At 36.0% G+C, this 16,952-nt stretch overlaps 1 protein-coding gene and 1 long non-coding RNA gene across 15 annotated transcripts in view; one reads left to right on the forward strand and one right to left on the reverse strand.

The window, feature by feature from the left end:
• The window catches only part of NGF (nerve growth factor), a 28,784-nt gene extending 13,280 nt beyond the window's left edge, over positions 1-15,504 (reverse strand). For 2 of the 6 annotated variants that reach the window (XM_068660058.1, XM_068660059.1), the window contains exon 1: positions 15,043-15,491. The gene's annotated coding sequence lies outside the window, so the exon portion shown is untranslated. Of the gene's footprint in view, positions 1-15,042 lie in introns of all 6 variants that reach the window. The other 4 variants (XM_068660062.1, XM_068660061.1, XR_011089816.1 and 1 more) reach the window with 3 other exon arrangements.
• Positions 1-16,952, forward strand: part of LOC137844098 (uncharacterized) — a 118,959-nt gene that overhangs the window by 66,074 nt on the left and 35,933 nt on the right. The window lies entirely within an intron of this gene.

Here is a 16,952-nt window from a genome sequence, read left to right on the forward strand (position 1 = left end):
CCTGTACTTCATTTAAACTAAGACTTTTTTGCACTTTGTTCTCTCTGTAAAGGACTCTCAAGTAGGACAATCACCTCCCTAGTCCTGCTGGCCTTGCTGTTTCAGACGCAGGCAGAATGCCATTGGCCTTCTGGGCTACGTGGGCACACTGCTGGCTCGTGTTCAGCTGGCTGTTGACTGGCACCCTCAGGTCCTTTTCTGCTGGGCAACTTTCTAGCCACTCTTCCCCAAGCCTATACTGCTGTATCACATTGTTATGGCCCAAGTGCAGGACCTAGCACTTATCCTTATGAAATGAATGTTCTTATGTGTTGATTTCCTGTATTCCAACACCATCTGGTTACTGAATGCATTTTTTACTACAGTCAAAAAGTATAATGGGGAAGATCCATCTCTTTCCTTTTAGTTGTGCTCTTGCATGTTTCCGCGCTTTTTCTAGAATTCTGTTTGGCCTTGTTCTTAGTCTGAACAAATTTGAATGCCTAAATTGCAAAGTGATGCTACTCACTACTGTTGCTGCACTATTCCCACTTAAACTACCTGTGTGGTTCATTGACTTTCCCTATATGCAGGGTTTGAAGTGCAGTAGTTTTAATAAAAATAGGACAGGATTGGAAGATTATTGTCACTGTGCTTACCAGTGTGTAACTGTTCCCAGGATCTTTTATTATATTAAGGATGAATCTTTTTCCATTTACAGAGTTAGAACTATCAACAGATAGATTGTGTAAATTCTTGGAACTGGGATGACCAAACTGCTGCTGCTGCTGCAAAAAAAATTCTCACTGTACATTCTTCAAAATAGTCTTGCAGAAACTGAAAAAACTTATTTTAGTACTGTTTCACATACCATATAAAAGATATAGAGGAAGGAGACAAAGTGGAAGGAGGCACTTCTGAAAAACCTGTGGTAGTAACTTGTTATAGGAATGAGAAGCTACAGAATTAATAACTGGTAAACAATATTTAAAGGCTACAGCTGGTAACTGCAATACAGCTTGAAATTTATGACATGTTTCTTACAGTTTAATAAGGGAAAAATGTTTCACACAAATGATCACATGTCCCAAGCAAGATGTGAAGAATCTTCGGTTACCTAAACTATTGAGAAGGATGGCAATTCCAAAACCTGTGAATTCATCAGCTTGAAGCAGCACTGCAGCTAAACTATAGTATGCAAATGCTGTTGATGCCTATACTACAAAATGAAACCTGCTACTCTAACCAGTGTGGATAATGAGCTATATATTCAGAGGTAACACAGTGCTTCGTCAGAAGTATATTCTCTGGCTTGCATGGATAAGTGCTAACTTTGTGCAAACTTTGATATTAAGAAGTGGTAACTTGAACTCCCAGATATACTGATAATACCTGATTACTTTGCTAGAAGAAGACTTGTAATCTCTTCCCAGAATTCTGGCATTTTAATTAGAAGAATGTGGGTAAAGTCTTAATCTTGTTACTAATGATAGACAGGGATAAGGCAGAAACAAAATCCACAGTAACCTAGTCTAAACATGAACATCAACAGTTTGGAGGCTAGTATTAGCAGTGCTAGCTACAGCAACAGAACTGCTCCCTGCTCCTCTTTTACATACAAAGCCAGGCTTGGCAGTGTATAACTCAGAAGAACTACATCTTCTGCCTTTTAACACTTAGCTACATCACACCCAGGTGTAATAGGGAAAGGTATTTAAAATATAAGAACTAAATCCACAGATCTGTGATTTTTTTTTTTTTTTTAAAGAAAAAGTAAATGTTCTAAAGACTTGTGGCATTCAAAGATCAGTAAGATCTTGACTGTAGATGATTCTGACAGATGTTAATCTGTCCACAGGCTTTGCAGCCTGCTTGAAATAGTACTTGTTTCTTCATGTCAGGCCTCTGGCGATGCTTAGTGGAGTTAGAATTACAGTTGCCAATGAATCTCATTTTTAATGTCATTAATTTTCTAAACTCTTCCCCGTAACTAGTAACCTTTCCATGCTGGGAGATCTACTTAGTTGGAAGCTGGGAGAGTGACAGTTTTTGTGTGTTTAGAATCATCATGCCTTTAGCTGATATTTGGTTAACTAGGTTCATTATGTCCATTTACCGTGTACATTTCATGTCAATGATCACATACTTTGTATGCTATCTGGCTTTCTGTTGCGATTTACCTATTTATGAAAGAAAAAGGAAGCTCCATGTTTAATTAAGGTGAAATTTTTAAAAGTGGATTTTTTTTCTTTATTTTAGTCAACTTGGTTCATAAATTCAGCAAATTTTTGGACTGAAGATTAGAGACACGGTTCATCTGTAGATTCCGTGCTATCTTGTTTAGGATGTGACTAGATTTACCTAGCAAAATTCATGTGGTCTGGTTTCAGTGGCAATTTGACAGCAGTATGAACTACTGTCAGAACCCATAAACCATGTGCTTAAGGTTGATTCCAAACTAGGGACAAATCTTGATTGGAAAGAAACAGGAAAGGAAAAAAATTCTCTCTCAAATGACAAGGACTTTATGGCAAACAGAAAACACAGGATGCAGTATTGTTATTTGTGTTTGTCAGCTATACAGCTGTGTAAGAGATCATAGACAAGTTTACTTTCCTTCTCTTAGAATGTGACTCAGGGGTGACCAAAACTATGTGAGTTATAACATAGGCTTGACAATCATCACTTTAGCAGTTGGAGAAGTCAAACATTTGCTTCTTAATAAGAAAAAGGAAAGCTGATTAATCATCTGAGTCATCATGCTCTAATTCAGTGTTAGTATGAACAGCATTCCCGATGGATCAGCCTACACAGAAGGAAATGCCAAACTGTAATCAAGATCTAGTGACTAAGTTCAGTCAACCGTGTCAAAATATCACCTGTGAATATTAGATAAAATGAAAACTAGGATTTTTTTTTTTCTCTCAGGCATGCAGTAATTCCATCTTGAAAACATCTATTGTCCTTTGCAATAATTTGAAGATTTTCAAGGCTCTCTTAAAATTGAAGAACTTTATTCCACTTTTACAGGTTTACATTAGATTATACTGTAATGTACAGAGTAACAATCTGGAACTGGAACATGGCATGTGCCCTCTCACATTCTTCTTTCTGGACAATGATGCAATGCTGCCTTTTTTCTGGGACAGATAAGTTGCAGAGACTCTATGAATTAGACTCATAGAATGAAGTAAGTTTTTAGAAACCTTTAGAAGATAAATAATACCGACCCACACAACTTCTTGCAGGTATTAGTACTAGCAGCAAAGACTCCACCTGGAAGGGAAGTGGGATATTTTGGAGTTAAGTCAGTAGCTTTTTCAGTTGTTATTTTATAGAGGAATTAATTCCCAAAGGTTCTACGGGTTTTTCTTATATCCAGCAAAAACTATTTAAAAAGGAGCTGAAGACAGGTTATGTCTTTTTTTTTTTTTTTTTTTTTCCTCCAAGATTCTGTCCAGTTGGAAATATGGTGGTTATTTAAATACTTGTTTGATTCCTGATGTGCCCCGGGTTGTGTGCAGTGATGAAGAATTCATCATCAGCACATCTGTAAATGAGTCATCTTTTTTCCTGCACCCACATGGTTGCACAATTTTACTGACTACTTGCATTGACGTAGAATATTGAATATTTGTCATGTGAAGCTATTCCATCACATTTATAATATTGGAAATTCCAAGCACAAATAACACCTTAACACCGTGTCACAGTTAATGTATTCATAATCATCTTGTGATCCTAAACAACATACCACTGTATTCTTTTTTAATTACCAATCATATAAAACTTACAACACAGATGTCTGGCTGCAAATTGTACACCTGGAATTAAACATTTTTTTCATCCAGCTGTACTATACTACATAGCAGAGACTCTGCAAAGAAGGTGGGAGAACCTTAGGTAAGATCTGTTATTAAAAATAAGCAATTATCTCTTATTTTTTTCACTGGATCAAAGTGATAAATTTATTACATGCCAATAAGGCTCATCCAACATAAATGCCAGAAATGGAGGATAAAGGGTTTTGTCAGAGCTCTTCACCAGACTTCAGTTGTGTTTCCTGGGTTTTGTGTCTTACCACAAGTCCATGTGATATTACTTCTTTAACTGCTAATTTGGAGCCCACCATGAGTTTTGGGAAGGTGAAACGGAATATAAATTATCATTACAAATTCATGTGTCTTTTACTAGCAATACACTACACACCAACAAGGTTTCAAGGTTTCATTCTGTGGTTCTGTGACCTTTAAGATCCCTTCCAACCCAAGCCATTCTATGATTCCATGAAAATCATAAATGTTGTTGAAGAACCAGACTCCACAGATTGTAGTCATAATTGTGGCATTTATAAGAGTTTTTTTCTTTGGCATTTGTCTGTTTTTTCCTACAATTTTCATCAGATTATGAATACCTTAATATTTTAGGTTGTCTAATACAAGAAAAATAAGCTGGAGGGAAATTTTATAAGGTATGCCTAGTAGGTTTCTGACTCAGAAATCTTTTTAAGGAAGCCTATTGTGTTTGTATTTAGCATATTTTAACTTTTCCTTGCTTTTTTCTCGCATGAATGCTAGGTTCAAAGTAGATAACCAAATTGTACATATTACAAGGTAATTTTCTGCCTGCTTAAAATCAAAAGCAGAAGGATTATTGATGATTAGGTATGATTAAGTGTGCACCTACTTTCCATGTACAATGTCAGACTTTAAATATATGACAGTGGGAAATAAGCTTTTTCAAATTTATTTTATTTCATAGGTAGAGAGATGAACTTTAAATGTGGCCAAGAATATTAGATCATTTTCTCTGTGGTGTTGAAAACATTCTTGTCTTAGAAAGTACTTTCTTTCACTTTCAAGTAATGGCAAGATCACAGGTCAAAGAGCTGAAAACTGAATTCAAATGACTTTTGAATTATTTAAAAAACTTGAAATATTGAACGAAGGTAAGGAATTCTTCAGTTCATTAAATAGTTTCTTAATTTCTTTGCTTTGAAATTAACAAAAAGGCATGGAGGAAATGAGAAGGAAGGACACCAGTGCTCTTCTCTCTCAAAACACAGACAAAAACACCAATAATAAGGAGAGGAACAGAAAGGCTTCCTGACATGAAAAATAAACATACATCTAGTTTCTGTGGCTTTCCATTTCTATAAATAAAAGATGAACTACTATACAAGTTCAATGCATAACTGAGTAGACAGTTCTTAGTTGTCAAACAGACTTTAAAACTAACTGGGTTGAACAAAAAGCATTGGCTGTTTTTAGTCTGAATACAGAACTGACTTGTGAAATGACACTGTCTTGTGGACATTGAGCTATTTAACATGTGTCTGTAGCCTGCAGGAATTAATATTATTAGCAATTAATCCAAAAGTGAAAAATATGACAAACAAAGAAGAGGAGAAAGCTCAGTGATACAGGGGAAGATGTATGAGGAATGGCTAGGCCACTTCATTTATTTAGCTCAGCGAAGTCTGAGTGGTGACCTCCTCACAGCATACAGCTTCCTGATGAGGGCAGCAGACAGACAGGCACTGATCTCTTCTCTCTGAGGACAGTGACAGGACCCAAGAGAATAGCATGGAGCTGTGACAGGGGAGGTTCAGGGTGGATGTTAGGTAAAGGTTCTTCACCAAGAGGGTGGTCGAGCATAGGAACATGCTCCCCAGGGCAGTGGTCACAGCATTGAGCCTGCCAGAGTTCAAGCAATTTGGACTCAAGCATCTCAGGCACATGGTTTGATTTTTAGGTAGGAGATGGACTTGACGAGCCTTGTGGATCTCTTCCAACTCAAGGTATTCTATGAGATCACTTGTTATACTGAGCATCAGCAAACACCACATGCTATCAAACAGCCAATGTATGGTAGAAATATAGAGGAACGTCATCTATGTATGAATAAAGAATACCAGACATATTTACAGGATTGGAGACTTTATTACAGGAAGAAGTGAATATAACACAATCTCGAATTAATATTAGGTAATTGACTGAAAAGTAGCTGATTCCATGCCACACCCACAAAAGGAGTTAAAACAAGATAAAGAGGAAATTTTTGTCTCTGCTTTTCCTTTTTACACAATTTCCGTACTTTTTCCTTCCATGTAAAAAAAAAGCAATTACTAAGAACTGTTTTGCTGAGCAAAATGAATAAAACTGCTAACAGTATTATGAGAATAATCAGCTTCCCATTAAAGAGAACCCCTTTAAAATACTGTCAATACAAAAGAATGACCATGCTGGACCAGATGCAAGGCTCATTTTGTCCTTACTGTCTCTGACATAGAACAATGGAAGATGTTTAAGAGATCATATAAAAATAAGATAAGCATATAGTGGTACTTTTCCAATCACTTCCCTATCCTTTTGCAGTGTTTAGATGAGCAGCTTTATGTGCCAGAGAGGTTTTCTGTGTTCTTAAAATTTTGTGTATTTCCCTTCCGTGTACCTGTCTAGCAATTCCTTGAATCTGATTACATTTTTAGCAGCAAAATATCTTGTGATTAGGAGTTAACAGCTTAACTAAATGGTGTGTGAACAACTATTTTCTGTTGTTATTGAACCTGCCATCAGATTGTTCAACTATCTTTTGTAGTGGAAGGGACACCAAGCATATGAGCCTTCTGAATCTACCCTTGATTTTAAGTCCCTTCAGTCTTTTTACTATTTTGCCTAGGTCCAAAAATATGTCAGTGGGGAGAGCAGAAGAATTGGGCCTAGTTCTCATCACAGGAGAAAAATAGTCAGGAAAGAATCTAGCCTGTGAAAGGATAATTTATCATAGTTGATGGAAGTACTTAATCTGGACTCTTTTCAGAGGAAAATAGGACAAAAAGAGAAAATACCAAATCTGATGACTGTGAGCTGTAGCTGGTTGGAAAGGCAAAGCAAAAAAGAAAACCCACAATGGTTTATTTCTAATATGGAACACCCTTGTAGGTGTCAAACCAGTAATAAATACAGGCCACTATCACTTGATCATCATACTTCATCAGTGGAGCCAATCTGAGTCTTACCTAAGAGACTGAATGCTGTTCTTTGGTTCTGAGTTCCTTAAAAAGCTGGCTGTATGGCTGTACTCTGACCATCCCCAGCCTTCTGCATTGATCATCTCACTGCAGAAGTTTTCTTCTTGTTACTGACTACACAATACTAGTCTTCTATTAAATGATCCATAGTCTTCTATTAGATGGACCCCACTTTTAGCAAGAATTTGGATCAGGTGACCTCCTGAGGTCCCTTGCAGCTCAATTTATTCTATGATGCTGCATTTCTTCTTAATACTTGCAGGCTTTCTTTCTCTCAGGGAACTCTGTACAACTCACTTTATACATTTTGTTTTCTCTCTCTGTCTCTCTCTCTGCCTCTCTCACTTTCTCTCTCCAAAAATTTGTGCCACTTTGAAGTATATTCTGTGTTGAAAGTCAACACAAAACTCAGCCTTTTTCTAGATGTGTGGAGATGACACCAATAAAAAAGTATACATTTCTTTTTTTTTTTCCCTGATATTTACAAACTTTTAGGATAGAAGAAACAAACAAAAAAACATACAAATGTGACATTTTCTGGTGATCATAAATTATAAAAGGTCTGTACCTGAAAAAAAACTTGTCAAATAGGATGTTGTAGATGGTGTCCGTAATTCTACTTATGTTCATAAATTGCTAATACATGCGCACACACAAAGACAGAAAGTCATAGAAAACCGAAGATATTCTCCACATTATATTTTTGGGGGTATGTAATTTCCTGCTGTTTTACTGGTACATAAAGAGCATATGTCCCTTAACTACAAAAGACTATTAAAAGATTTTCTTAATTCAGACAGAAAGCTGTAACTTTTGCAATGTAAAGTTGTATCACTATCACTGGGCAAGGTAGAGAGTACGCCCTTTATTCATGTGGGGTATGTGTGCAACATTGCTCAACAAGGCTCCTGGTAAAAAGTGAAAGTGAAATAAGCTGGAATTTGGAAGCTTGATATAACATTACAAAACAGAAGGAAGTTGATGGCTACTTGGGAGTCCTTTGGCTTTCTAGAGAATCCAGAAATCACTCAAATGTAATGAAATGTAGCTGTATAAAGTATCAGCCATAATTCCTATATACACCTGCATATTTAATTAAAAAGACTTAGCATGTCAATATAATTCAGAATACTTAACCCCCCCAAGATTACATTCATGTATGTTGGTCTCTTTAAGTTCTGAGCAATTCACACTCTCAGTGTACTTGGTTCCTTGAGATCTGTAAACAGCCATAAAATGATAATTTGAATGGACTATGAAACTATACTAAATATGAATGATTAGAAAGATTTTTTTTCTTCTAACTTCCTAAAAACCTGAGGACCAAATGGACAGAAATTTAAATGCCAATACCACATGGACAGTTTGTTTCCTATGGACTTTCAGAAATGCAAGCAGAAGCTAATAGGGAATGGAATAGCATACTATACTATACTATACTATACTATACTATAATATGGAATAGCATACTATAGTTAGCATACTCCTTTTAGCAAGTGCCCTATAGAAAACATTATTTGTATGTATCTTAGTTTTTAAGTGTCTGATTTTCCATTCCTGGGATCAAATTTACAAAGCGGTTGTACTCTCAGGCTACATATTGATTCAGAACCTGCTAAGCAAGTGCTAAATACAAATATAGTGCAACTGTAAGTTAGAAGCTACTTTTGAAAAATTTGCCCTTTCTTTCTTAGGTCTTCCTACCCTGAAACAAATTGTCCTGTGAAGTCACAAAGCTCTGAGCATCAGCTGTCTGCAGACTATGCAATGTAGTGGTCCATCTGTTGCATTTAGAAAGTATGCTTCATGGATCTCAATAAGATGAAAACTGTACATTTTCAGAGACTGTTCTAGGCTCCCTTTGCAGTACGTATTGAAGGACAATGACCTTGTGTGGCTGCTGTGTAGAAGTATTGGTTTTCAATCTGAAATATGAAAGCAACAGAGAATTAAGGATATGGACAGCTGCAGTCAAAAAACAGCTTGAGAGTTAACTCTTGCCTGCTGACCCACTGCAGCTGATGTGCCCAGCTGACTCTCCCTAAAGTGCACAATGTAATCTTTTTCATGATCAGTGGAAGTACAGTGCTACAGTAGAGATGAATTGCGAATTAGGTTCATCAGAACTGTGAGTTTTTCTTGAAATATATTAATGAATATTTCAACTGAGCTATTCATATGGCTGTGGTAAAGCATGCACCTAGACACCTTGCAGGTCTGGGGCTGCTACAGGGAGTGTCTGAAAAGGATCATGAAATAATGGGCAGGAAATGATGCATTTCAGAAAATACAGGCTGTGTCATTCACCAGTGGGCAAATCTCCTTACGAACAACCACAGCTGTTTTTTTTTTTTTTTTTTTTTTTTAATACCTGAATCACCCAGCATATAAAGGCTTCCAAAAATAAAAGATATGGTTCAAAATAGAAAAACACATATTCAGTCACCCAGAGCTGTTAAATATGCCATAATCGAAGTAATATATAGCAATGAGGTACCTGGCAAATTTCCATCACAAAAAAATTCTGACGATACCTTATTTTTAGTAGTGTAGATTGCACATGGTTGTATAAATAATAAAGACAATCAAAAGCCAATTGGTGAACTAGATAACAACAACAACAACAAAAATCACAATACAGAGGGAAAAATATGAAATGATTGAGATTAGGAAAAGAATAGTAATTTTTAGACAAGCAAATCCACAATTAGCAAACAGAAAGTTGTCAAGGAAATAATCTACTTTTGTGCTTGACTAACTTACTTATTGTAGGTCAGGACTGTCAGAAACGGTCTAATCTTCCATTAGTTTTCTGAACAGTTAACAGCTAACTGAGCTAAATCAATTTGTGTCACATACTCCTTAACTCAGAATCAGTTTAATTCTATCAGTTATTCATTTATTTCATTAATTTTATTCTTGGAAGCAGCTTTGTATTTGAATAACATACACGGTCATAATGTTTTTGTCAGTAATATATAAGCCACGGCCCAAAACAAAGTCAAAGAAATTGTCTTACCTTTTGTTCATCTGATTATCTTTTTTTTTATTATTATTATTATTTAATTAGTGCTTGAATCTTTTTGCACTGACAATGGCGGTTTTAATATGTAACAACTCAATGGAAGCAGAATCTGATATTTTATTAGCACACTGTTATGTACCCTATGAGACCAGGAAATTTGATTTTGGAGTACATCAAGTGGTCTGGTTACTGCAGGTACAATTTCTGAAAGTGACCAGAGCTGTGTTCAACAAATATTTGGAGGGACTGTTAGACTGAGGGGTGACCATGTTAGTGTTTGGGTTCTAAAGCTCAGGCCAGGACTTTTGCTATGTTCAGTGACCATGAAAGAGTTTATTCTAGGGGATACCACAATTAAATTTGGAAGCCATATTTATGTGATACAACCGTTCCCAGCAATAGAAGATGTGAATCTGATAAAGTATGATTATATCTTCTGATACTGTGAACTACTATGCCATAATATCTCAAAGCTTTACTTTAAATACAAGAGCCTAGGAAAAAAAAAGAAGAATGTCTCTTTACTGGGAAAAACATTGCCTCCAAGGATGAGTCAAAGGTGTTTCATTCATTTAGCACTGGCACAGAAAATTCAAAAGCTATTACAGAAGCTTAGCAGTAAAACCTTCCTACACGTTATTTCAAAATACCTTGTTCAGTCATTTAAATTTTGGGTTTAGATACTATGCCATAGAAGTCTCATTCATGTATGTATGTATGTAGGTAGGGCCTGATGTCTACATATGTCTACATCATATATGATGTCTACATACATATATTGTATACATACATACATATATGATATCTACATACATACTTACAGTACATTGTAACTTATTTGCGGGTCTTTATTAATCTCAGATAATCAAGATTTGTGGGCACAAAATCTCACTTTTATGCACAGAAAGTTTTGCATAATTCATTTTTTTATACATGCTGCAGACTGAAAAAAACATTTAATTCATCAACAGCAAGTCAGCTGTATTTGGGGACTGGTTAGCAATGTCAAGTTGACATCTCACATCTGTCTTTCAACTTTAGAATATGTGAGTAGTTCTTCTCATTCAGGTTTCAGTGTTTGCATGGCTATTCTCTGGATTGTTCCCTTTTGTGGGGTGATGCAGTTCTCAGAGTGAAAGGTATAGTAAAAGTATAATTAATGGTGTGATATTTCCACACTGTTTACTTAACTGTATGTGTAATATTTTTAGTGAAAACAGTTAGTAAAGATGTGAGTTCAGTTAGAAGTCTCAAATAAAATGTCAGCTCTACAAATAAACAGGGCACAAGGAACTGAGATAAAATTATGTTTTCCCATTTGGAGTATACTTCACTGAATTTCACAAGATCAATCAGATGTACTTTCTTAGGCCTTTCACGAGTATCTCAGTCATAATCTGCTTAGGTTGATTTGCCTGAATAGTTGTACATCTCAGCATTAATCTCTTTCTCTGGTGGAAACTTACATGAATACATGCTTACACCTAATTGTTGAACACTTCAGTAAAAATAACGCTATAAATAACTCTATATTTACCTTTTTTTTTTTTTTTTTTTTTTTTTTACCAAAATCTCCATACTTTGATCAGTGAACCAGCATCCCATAGCAAATATGTAGTTACTGTTCTTCTTGTTAGGATAAGTCAAGTATTCAACAGGCTGAAACACTGAGGAGAAGGCTAATAATGCTTAGGGAGTGATGTAAGAATACAGCAACCATATGGGGATCATCTCCTCAGTATACTCTTCCACTCTGCAGTCATTTTTGAATCACAGATTTTCTGAAGCAGAGGTAATGCATTTGCTCTTAGTTTGTCTGATCACTTGCTGAACCCATGCAAACTACAATACCCCAAGGAAAGGAATTCCTTTATTTTATCATGAATGGAGAGAAGAACTGCCTTCTTTTGTTTGCCTTGAATGTGTCAGATGCTATTTTCATTTCCCGCTCCTCAATTCTTGAACTGACAACAGCCACTTCCATTTAAACTTCGTCAGGACAGTTATTATTCTAAATATCTTGACTACATACCTTTTCAGCCATTTCTTTTTCAGACTTAGAAATGGTAATCTATGTAGTTTCTCTAAATATGCAAATTGTTCCAGGCCCTTTCATCATCCTTGTTGCCTTCTTCACCTTGTCTTGTTATACTTTATTCTATATTTTCTGAAATGCGGATAATGACCAGAGCTACAAGCAATATTCAGGACAAGGGCATAGTACAGGATTATATCAAGGATCTGAGATTTTCTTTCTACCATTTATGTTACTTAAATATTTTTAGTGGTAGTGGGATCAGGCAAATAGGGTGCACACGAATCACATTAATAGATACTACAATCTCTTGGCAAAAGCAAAAATGATCTTGCTTTTCTTGGCCACATATTTTTGGGTGTAAATACACATACATGCAAATGCTTCATGAATTCAGCAGAGCTGCAAAAAGGGCGTTGTGTCAGGAAAACAAAACACACACATCCCATAGGACATCCATCCCAGGGTGGGAGATTCTTCTGTTGTAGAAATTGTCTTAAATACGTTGGCCTGTGTGACTGTGCTGAAGTCAAATTCAGGACAGAGATAATATCCTTCCTACTGAGAAAGACAAGCAGTAGTAGTAGCACTGTTACATGGGCCTTTCACCCCTTTTACCATGAGGCAAGTTCTGAGAGAAGAGTTGGTATCTTACATTTCTCCAAATGTATCAGATGATCTAAAAAATATTTTATTTCACAGTCACTTTCTGAACAAGCCTTTTAAACTTCTTTTGATGAGAGGGTAGTTGCCAGCAGAGGTCACCATTGCTGTAGCTGATTTGAAAGATACTGAGTTTCACTACGTTTTATTGGACTAAGATTTAAAGGATAAATAAATATTTCTAAACGCACCAATACCATCATTTGACTTTTGGTGCTAGAATATTAAACCTTTCGGAATTAAAACATTAATTTTACTAACTCTTTGTTTTTAACATCAAAATTTGTTCTTTAGAACTTAGGAAATGGTAGAATGTTATCTTCTCAAAATCATGAATATTTTTTCCTCATGCCTTCAATTTAATTCAATTAATGCACTTACTATGAATGCAATATTCTATCAGTTCCAAAAGCATATTGGAGAAACAGAAAAACAATGGAATTTGCACTTAAAGGACCATTTTTATGTCCAAAGTCATGGAGCAGTAAGTGAATTTATGGGACTGATTCTACTGATGGAAATAATCTAGCTTTTAAATGTATTCTATCTGGCCCTTGTTCTGGGTATCCCATTAAAGAATTTTTCACTTTAAAGTGCTAATCTTAATACATATTTTATGTATTTTTCTAATCTTATGTTTTGAATTAGCGTGTTACAGTGATTACATAAACTGCCTAATCATTCTATGTAGTAACTGTTTACTTAGTATAAGGGTTAGAATGATCCTTTATGCTCATTGTAATTTTCCACTGAACTTAAATGAAGACATCTGATAAGATGATTTAAGCTTTTGATTTGAGAAAATGGACACTGCTTTGCTAAGAGAGTGAGAAAAAGAAAACCACAATTACTTTCTTTGCTACCCTTTTGTCAGACTGACAGATCCCTTTAGGGTGAGTGGCTGGGATCAATCCAGATATGAAAGTACTATTACTATACTGCACACATTTGTCAGAAAGAATTCCTCTCCAGACCTTGTTGAAATTTATTAAAATATTATTAATGTATAGATATATTAATATATTTGAGGGACAAATAATTCTTATTATACAATGTTAACACTTGAAAATATTTGGCTCTTCATTACACCATCTTTTTTGTGAAAGTGCAAAAAATATTATAACCGTCTGAGTTGCAGACAAACGTAGAATGGTAGCTGGCAGGATAATTTTCAGGCTTTCACAGAAGCCTGCTTTCCATAATATCTGAAGCATCTCAGAAGTGCAAAGAATATGAACTTACAGTCAAATCAGCTTCTTGCTTATCTTTTTGTAGGTAATTGTCACATTTTATTTTGGCTCAGCAAAAAAGTACTGAAAAAACTTTATTGTAATACACTAACACGTGAAAGCACCCATAAATTATCTGTATTATTGTTACAATGCAACTTCGAAGTCGTGACAACTTGGAAAAACCAGCCTGACAAGCATGATAACTTTCACTGTTTCTCTAAAACTTCTTGAGCATATAAGGAAAATTTAAAGTGAGGAAAGCAACTGAAGCAGTTTTTGTTCTCAGCACACAAACTCTGCATCTCTGTGACTGGGATCCTCGTTTTTGTCTCTGACTAATGTATTAGGTAAGACAGCTTAATCACCCAGTATAAATCAATAAACATTGTCAGTGTCAGTCTGTCAAGGCAGCAGGGAATTTGTAAGCTTTTCCAACTAGACTTCCTGGAGGATAGACGTAGGGAAAACTACAGCTCTCCCTATAGCTAGAAGGATTCTGCTCATAAATCATGCTTTGATTTACCAGAATTCCTATTTATTTATATTAGAAAAGAAAGGATTTCTTATCTTAAAATTAAGTAGAATTATCTTAAAAAAAAAAAAAAAAAAGGAAAGACTTAAATAAGCCTTACCACTCAGAACTGAGACAGTAAAGAATGTAGAAGTAACTGCAGTATTATGCAAATAAAACTAAGTTTTGATTTACCTGGATAAAAACAATGAGAAGAATACTTACCTGTCTCTAAGGTTAAGCTGTTCTTACTAAAGATCTGTTTCAAGCTTTGAATTTAAGCACAAATGCTTTATGAATATGTTCCAGATGTGCATGCAGTTTAACCTGCATTAGTAAATGCAATTTTCAGTTTTATTAGACCAAGCTTTTCTGAGCAGATGTTATTTTTAAGCAATGAGGACTCCATATTTCAAAGACATCTGATCTGTGCCTCTTCAAGAGAGTGAAAATCACAGTACAGCAAAAACGCATTGGCTGATTTTGAAGATACCAAACTTCCACAACTGGTGCAACAGCCACATTACTTGTTTTGAGAAAACTGACTATTGTGGGGTCACTCACCTTAGAGCTGTATCACTCGACACCGGGGGAACAGGGAATCTGGAGAGTTGTCCAAGCTGTTTTGTAGTCTGTAGCACCCCAGTCCGTGGACACTTTCCCAAGCCAAAAGAGCCATTCACATTCCCTCTGCCTTTCCAGCCTCATTCACTGCTCTCAGGGCTCAGCTAGCTGCACTGACTCACAGAAATGAAGCTCCCTCTGGGTCCTAGTGCTGTAAACGTGTGGGAGCTGCACGGACTCGTAGGAATTCAGCTGTTGGCTTGGTGCCTAGTCCATGCAGTGATGCACAGATGTGCAGTGAAAGTTTCAAAGCGTGCGCTGGTTGTATGACTATGCATACATAATACAGAGAAAAGCCTCTAACTTCCTGGTTCCAATCCCTGAAACTCTTTCAGGGATCTTTTGTCATTAGCATTTCTACTTTACATCTTAATCCTTGCACTCAATTTAAAGAAACTTTGGGCTCCCTGATGAATAGGTTCTTTTCAAATTGATCTCTAAAGCCCTTTACTCCTGTCATCAGTCTATACTGTTCCTAAAGGAACACTAATAGTTAACTGGTGTAGCAGTGGACTGGGTTGTCTGCAAAAATTGTGCAGTCCTGTTACCAGCAGCCTTTAACAGAGGTCACCGAACGCTGATCAAGAGTAGCAGAGAAATGTTTGATCCTGATTTAGGGCAGAGGAAAAAGATGGCAGAAAACCCCTTCCAGCTATAATGTTCTGTTTAACATGTTTACCTTAAGCAGCAAAGAAATATGGAGATGTTTTCCATTATTTTTTGTGAAGGAGGATTAAGCACTTGTAACAAAACAACAGTGTAGTTATTAAAATTAATTTATCGTTGATAAATAGATAGAAGAAATACAAAACTGAAAAAGTGCATGATACCAAAAAAAAAAAAAAAAAAAAAAAAAAAGCAATAGACAGTTGGCTAACTACATTGAGAAGCAGATACCTGGATTTCATAGTTCTCATTCTAGCAAAGTGTAACCTTTGTAATTACACAGAAACATAAGGAATAAGAAATAGATTGTCATCTTCAGAAACCCAGCCCTCTGCGCTTTATCGATGTGGAAATAATCAAACATTTTCTCATTCTGTCCAGTAGAGGGCAGCCATCTGGAGAGGCTTGCCCTTAAAATTCTTTGGGCAAGAAAAAGAATGTGGAATGTACTGTAGAGGTTTAGAGCAACAAGGCAAAGTAGCTTTGAGATAATTTTTCTTACTTGCCAAATGGATATGTCGTTTTTTGAACCTGAACCAAAAATATCTTCACATTTTATTAAAGCTAGTAGACAAATCTTGCATTCCTTCCTCATAGTGCCAAAGATAACAGTGGCTTCAGTGCTAGACTCCTTCTTAGAGGTGGTGTCCATTTAAAATCGCCTGAAATATCCATAAAGAAATTGCAGCACAAAAAGATTAATGCAAGTGCGAAAACAGTTTGCCAGAACTATGCAGTTCAGATTGCTTTATTTTTCTACGAGAAAAATGCTTTCCACACATGATATCAGTCACAGGCCAAAGTGTGATGTCTTCATTCACACAGCTGGCCATCAGAGTTTCTGAAAAAACTCTTGACCTCGGTATTTGGCCTTAGCTTCATATTTCATTGCAGAAATGCCAGGCTATTCTTGTGTTGAGTGAGCATTTGTCTCGCTTTGTTAGAATATCCTTCGATTAGGACTTTGTGCTAGAAGATTTGAAAGAGGATTGTTGCCCACTGTAACTGTAGCAAACAGCATCAAAAATGAGAAAAAGATATGCTTTGTTGTTTTGTTTTTACTTAAAAGTTACTACATGCATGTGTTCAGCATCTCTACAGTTGATTTCTTGGCAAGAGCTGCCAATTTTTCTTATAGTATGATCACAAAAGCTCTTCTGGGCACAGTATACAATAATGTACTG

The sequence above is a fragment of the Anas acuta genome, chromosome 24, assembly GCF_963932015.1.
Source record: "Anas acuta chromosome 24, bAnaAcu1.1, whole genome shotgun sequence".
NCBI lineage: Eukaryota > Metazoa > Chordata > Aves > Anseriformes > Anatidae > Anas > Anas acuta.